Source organism: Schistocerca piceifrons, chromosome 9 (assembly GCF_021461385.2).
Source record: "Schistocerca piceifrons isolate TAMUIC-IGC-003096 chromosome 9, iqSchPice1.1, whole genome shotgun sequence".
NCBI classification, from domain to species: Eukaryota; Metazoa; Arthropoda; class Insecta; order Orthoptera; family Acrididae; genus Schistocerca; species Schistocerca piceifrons.
The window spans coordinates 179,202,491-179,209,080 of NC_060146.1; the positions used below are offsets into that span (position 1 = coordinate 179,202,491).

At 47.2% G+C, this 6,590-nt stretch overlaps 1 pseudogene; it reads right to left on the minus strand.

Moving 5' to 3' along the window:
* Positions 1–1,274: 1,274 nt before the first annotated feature.
* On the minus strand, positions 1,275–1,392 carry LOC124717479 (annotated as a pseudogene).
* Positions 1,393–6,590: the final 5,198 nt, after the last annotated feature.

Here is a 6,590-nt window from a genome sequence, read left to right on the forward strand (position 1 = left end):
TTAAGCGTCATTGTCAAGCACGTTTGTAACATCTGTATTTCACATCATTTTCAAATCACTCTTAATTAAGAGTCAAAAGTAACCATATTCCGTCATTTTACGAAAAGGTCCATACCCATTGACACCTCTAAAGATCATATTGTGAACTCTCCTCCATGTACAACAACAACTAACCATGTAAGCTAATCGCACGGTTAAGGAAATATCGCATTGCAGCCTGCTACGGAACATGTTTAAGTTTATTCATTCGTATGCTGATGAAGGTTTCAAAGTGGTGCAAAACCTGGCAGCGCGTTATATTTGCTCAGAAATGTACAAACTGTTCACATCACAAAAATGAAGTTTGCTGTGGCTCCAATATACACGACTCATAAAAATACACCCTTGGGACCGAGCGAGGTGGCGCAGTGGTTAGCACACAGGACTCGCATTCGGGAGGACACGGTTCAAACCCGCGTCCAGCCATCAGGATTTAGGTTTTCCGATACTTCCCTAAATAGCTTCTGGCAAACGCCGGGACGGTTCCTTTAAAAGGACACGGCCGACTTCCTACCACGTCCTTCCCTCATCCGACTGGACCGATGACCTCGATATTCCCCCCCCCCCCCCCCCTTAATCAACCAACCAACACTCTAGGAAAAAGAGGCACCACAAATGAATTAGCCGAATGGGACGGAAATGGGTAGAAGTGATACACATATACAGCCAAAGAAATGATTACAATTTCAGAAAATTTGGATAATTCATGGAAGGAAAAGAGCTTCACAAATTGAGCAAAGCAATAACGCTTTGGTCCGTCTTTGCCGCTTATGCAAGCAGTTATTCAGCTTGTCATTGATTAATAGAGTTGTTGGATGTCCTCATGAGGGACATCGTGCCAAATTCTGCCCAACTCGCGCGTTAGATCCCGATATGGTTGGAGGTCCCTGCCCATGTTGCTTCAAACGTTCTCAGTTGGGAAGAGATTCGGTGACCTTTCTGCCCGAGGTAGGGCTTCGTAAACACGAAGACAAGAAGTAGAAACTCTCGCCATGTGCGGGCAAGCATTATCTTGCTGAAACGTAAGCCCTATGTAAAAAGCACTCCGTCTTCAGGCCACAAGTGGCCCATCGGGACCATCCGACCGCCGTGTCATCCTCAGCTGAGGATGCGGAGAGGAGGGGCTTGTGGTCAGCACACCACTCTCCCGGTCGTTACGATGGTTTTCTTTGACCGGAGCCGCTACTATTCGGTCGAGTAGCTCCTCAGTTGGCATCACGAGGCTGAGTGCACCCCGAAAACAGCGCATGGCGGCCCGGATGGTCACCCATCCAAGTACTGGCCACGCCCGACAGCGCTTAACTGCGATTATCTGACGGGAACCGGTGTATCCACTGCGGCAAGGCCGTTGCCTAAGCCCTATTCATCTTGCCATGAATGTCGTCGACGTACCGCTATGCCGTAAAGGTGTCGCCCATGACAACCAAAGAGCTTCTGCTGTGAAGAGAAACGGCAGTCCCGCCCATCAGTCGTGTTTGTCTAGCTGTATGGTGGACGACAATCAAGTTGAAATCCTAATGCTGCCCGAGGCGTTGAAATTGTTCACATGGCTCTGAGCACTATGGGACTTAACTTCTGAGGTCTGAGGTCATCAGTCCCCTAGAACTTATAACTACTGAAACCTAACTAACCTAAGCACATCACACACATGCATGCCCGAGGCAGGATTCGAACCTGCGACCGTAGCAGCCACGTGGTTCCGGACTGAAGCGCCTAGAACCGCTCGGCTGTCGGAGGTGTCTCCAGACTTGCCTTCGCTGTTTATGGGGGACACCAGTTCGAAGCGAAACTCATTACTGAAGACAATTATACTCCAGTGAATGACTTTCCAATGCCAAGTCGAAGGACTTCTGTCAAAAGGGCCAGAGATGGACCAACGCATTATTGACTTGCTCAATTTGTGAAGCTCTTTCTCTTGAGTAGATCAGGCAATTTTTCTGGAACTGTATTCATCTCTTTGTACGTGAACATCACAAAATCGATTTCCGTCTCATATAATTCCTGCATGGTACATTTTCCCCCCTTAGAGTGAACCTGCATAACATTCTGTGTATGAAATGGAATGCATACTTACGGTGAGTTGTAGGTAAAGCAGGTTTGTTGATTCGCAGGATACTGGAATAATGCAGTCAGCCTACAAAAGGGGTTGCTTCCAAAACGCTTCTGCGACCTACCTCGAATAAAACTCCACTGTGTGGAAACCATACCACGTAAGATTAACACAGGATATTGTCCGCCCCCGGTAGCTGAGTGGTCAGCGCTACAGAATGTCAATTCTAAGGGCCTGGGTTCGATTCCCGGTTGGGTCGGAGATTTTTTTTCAGCTCAGGGACTGGGTGTTGTGTTGCCCTAACCATCATCATCATTTCATTCCCATCGACGCGCAAGTCGCCGAAGTGGCGTCAAATCGGAAGACTTGCACCAGGCGAACGGTCAATCCGACGGGAGGCCCTAGTCCACGACATTTACATTTAACATACGATATTGAACAAAAACAAAGAAGGCAGCACGAATGGTCATAGGTTCTTTTGACCCATTGGAGAGCGTTACAGAGATACTGAGAAACGTAAATTTTTCTCACGAAAGCCTTCTTACGAAGTTCCGAGAGTCAGCAATAAGAATCTAGAAATATATGTCAAGTACTATATATCGCTCTCCTAGGGGTTGGTTTAAATTTGACTACACTATTTATAGCCCTGATAAAGGCCTTAAAGAAGTCCTTCTTTTCCCTTACTCCATACGGAAAGAAACCTTCTTAAGAGTTACAATGAGAGAATATTTTATTATGAGAAATACCCTTCGTAACCGAACACGAAAATTGTTCTCGTGTTGAATTAATATGTCACTTTTTGGACGTATCTTTTACGATGCATAGGCAAAATACACTTCTGTGTACTTTTTTGCAGTTTTAGTGTTCTGTTTGTTTACTCAGATACCGTAGTGGTGGTCACAGGCGCAAACCTCGAAGTCGTTATATAGGCTACGTGTAACCGAAATAGTGTGTTGCACCTGTTTACTAATATAGGTGTGTTTGAGGCGAAAACGTTTCGGTCAGGTCGTCGCCTGGCTGGGCTTCAGTTTCACTCCGGTCATAGACTCCTGGACACTTCTCGTTTCTGACCGACTCCACTGACTGATCTTCAGTTATGTAGTCAATCTTTTCGTCTTTGCACGCGGCGCACTGCATTCCATTTGCGTGTGTTGAAATTCAGGTAGCATTCTTTCCACCGAGTGTGACGCATTTGCAAGCCTTCCTGCATTTCGTAACCGGCTGCTAATGCCAACACTGCATATTGCCTCAAAAATTTACTAATGTTACATGCCGTGGGCATAAACTCACCGGAGAAAACTTGGTCACTCCTTGAGAAATCATTACAAGCATATATGAAGGTGGTATCTGTTCTTTCGGACATGTCCGAAAGGACAGATACCATCTTCATATAGTTCAGGCTAACCGGCCATTGACCTTCTTCTTCTGTGCTGGATACACACGCATTGCCCGAACTCTTACGGGAGTCGGTAAGATCGTGTGCCGCGAGTAGTGAGTGTAATGGGCAGGGGCACTTTGAATGTGGTGTGTGGATACTAAGTTGGGAATGTGGGTCTCACGGGGACCGTGCATGGGATAAATCCCTGCAGTCGCGCTATCCTCCGTACTCTCGGTGGTTCAGGTGGATAGAGCACCGAGCGAGGTGGCGCAGTGGTTAGCACACTGGACTCGCATTCTGGAGGACGACGGTTCAATCCCGCGTCCGGCCATCCTGATTTAGGTTTTCCGTGATTTCCCTAAATCACTCCAGGCAAATGCCGGGATGGTCCCTTTGAAAGGGCACGGCCGATTTCCTTCCCAATCCTTCCCTAACTCGAGCTTGCGCTCCGTCTCTAATGACCTCGTTGTCGACGGGACGTTAAACACTAACCACCACCACCACCAGGTGGATAGAGCGTCTGCCATGTAAGCAGGAGATCCCGGGTTCGACTCCCGGTCGGGGCACACATTTTCAACTGTCCCCGTTGGTTATATCAACGCCCGTGGACAGCTTAAGATCTTGATTTCATTATTATTTCATTGCAAACATTGTTTAATATCATGTAATTCCGCCCCTGGTCTTGATACCAAAGACCATGAAGGTGAAATTAGTGTTCCGAGATAACGTGCACGCCTTACAACAATCGTTCTTACCTAGCACCACTCGACATTGGATGAGGAAAGGGGGGGATAAACAAAGTATCCTGCGTGTCACAGAATATAACATTAATTCACATGTAGATAAGACACTAGAAGAGAATTACCGATCAGTCTCGTTACTGCCAGTATTTTCAAACAAATTTGAGATCATAACATTCAGTTCATAAAGAAATTGACAAACTGAATCTTGACTTGTTACTATTGTCTCTAAATGTAGACTGAGCAGCGAATGAAAATTTGTACCAAGTCCATGATTCGACTCGTGTCTCAGGCTCACTGGACAGGTGAACTACCCACCACGCCGCCGTGGATCAGTGGTTTTGCCTCCTTTTTCAATCCAAATTCGCATTCACACCTCAGCCTCTTTGGTATTCCCGCTAAACCCGAACACAATAGCAGTGGCTCTCCAACTCTATTGAAATAGAGCCTAAGCGTTGGATTGAGGAGGGGAGCGTGCTAGGATAGACTGTGCAGTTGTGCATTGCCACTGTGCCAGGGTGGCGTAGTGGTTTGCAGCGCATCCGCCCAGTGAGCAGAGGCCAGGGTTCGAATCCCGGCCTTGTTACAAATTTTAATTCATTGCTTCAGTCTACATACTTACATCACAGATATTTTAGATCTGGAAAGCCCTCTGGAGCCATGTAATTTCATTTTATATTAGTTTTGTGATAGACTGCAAATGAGACGACTCGTGAGTGATGTGACAGAAGACGAATTTATTTTCCACATCAAGTAATAATTGAAACATTGCGGACTGGTTAGTTTGCGGACACACATGGAAGCTGTGCAGATGTGGCAACTGGCCGGCCACGCTACTTGATCTCCGTGCTGCTAATCTTCTTTAGGTGTTTCCCGTACAGCCATATTATCCACCAGCAGGCGATCTTCAGCACTGTACATAGACACATAGTCTGACAGCGGGAAAAGTTAGTTTACTTCACTGCTGGCCCTTAAACTGCTACACCAAGAATGGTAGCAGATAATGAAATTTTCATAATTGTCCCACCTGTACTGGCGTTGGGGGTATACAGGGTGTTAAACATTATACGCAGAACTGTCCTCTCTAGAAGGCTCGAAGGTCGTTCAGTAAGTAGTGCAACCCACATTTTTTTTCGTCCAGTTTCGGCTGAAAAAATGCGGAATTTATTGTGTGGCATCGTGGAGTACTCCCGCTTCAGTTTCACGAGGTTCCGACAGGTGGCGTCTGTGACGGAGTGGCGTCTCCAGCAGAAATCTATCATTCATTTTCTTTTCGCGGAAACCAGTGCATTGCAGATATTCATAGACACTTGACGAATGTCTACGAAGACCTGGCAGTGAACGAAATGCACGGTGATTCGTTGGAGGAGGCGCCTGTCATCATAGCAACAAGGTAGCGCAAAACTCTCCGACCAAACACAGCTACGAGCGTTGGAGTGTTCGAACGTGCGGACACACTCATTCGAGGTGATCGACGGACCAAAAACACCTCGTGCTCAACTGAACGTCTCTGTTGGTAGCGCTGACACGCCGGCCGTTGTGGCCGAGCGATTCTAGGCGCTTCAGTCCGGAACCGTGCGACCACTACGGTCGCAGGTTCGAATCCTGCCTCGGGCATGGATGTTTGTGATGTCCTTAGGTTAGTTAGGTTCAAGTAGTTCAAAGTTCTAGGGGACTGATGAGCTCAGATGTTAAGTCCCATAGTACTCAGAGCCATTTGAAGTGCTGACACACGCGTCTACCAATGGGGGTACAAAAATTTGTTTGCCCACTGGTTTCCTGGCCACCTACCACAAGAAAATAAAGAGTAATGAAAGACGATGTGAACAGGATTGATTGGGCCTTTCGACGCTGGTCGTGACAATTTTTTTGTCGAACATCGTCACAGGCGATGAAACAGTTTCCCACTTCCAACCAGAAACGAAACGGCATGGATTGGCGGCAGACCATCTGTCCTCCGAAGAAAAAGTTCAAAGTCGCACTCTCACGCAGTAAAGTCATGGCGACGGTTTTCCGGGACTCTGAAGGGGTTATTTCGTTTGATGTCGTCCCTCACGGTGCAACTATCAACCATGAAGTGTATTGTGCTACCCTCAGGAAACCGAAGAAACGACTGTAGCGAGATCGTCGCCACAAAGATGCCAAAGAACTTCTCCGTGACAACACAAGCTGTTACACAAGTCTACGCACCAGAGAGGAGCTCACAAAACTTCACTGGGCTGTTCCTCCTAATCCACCCTACAGTCCGAACCTCGCACGTTCGGCCTTCCATCTGTTTAGCCCAACGAAGGATGCACTCAGCAGGAAGTAGTACCTGGATGATGGGGAGCTTATTGATGCAGCAAGATGTTGGGTCTGATGTCGACCAGTAGACTGCTATCAT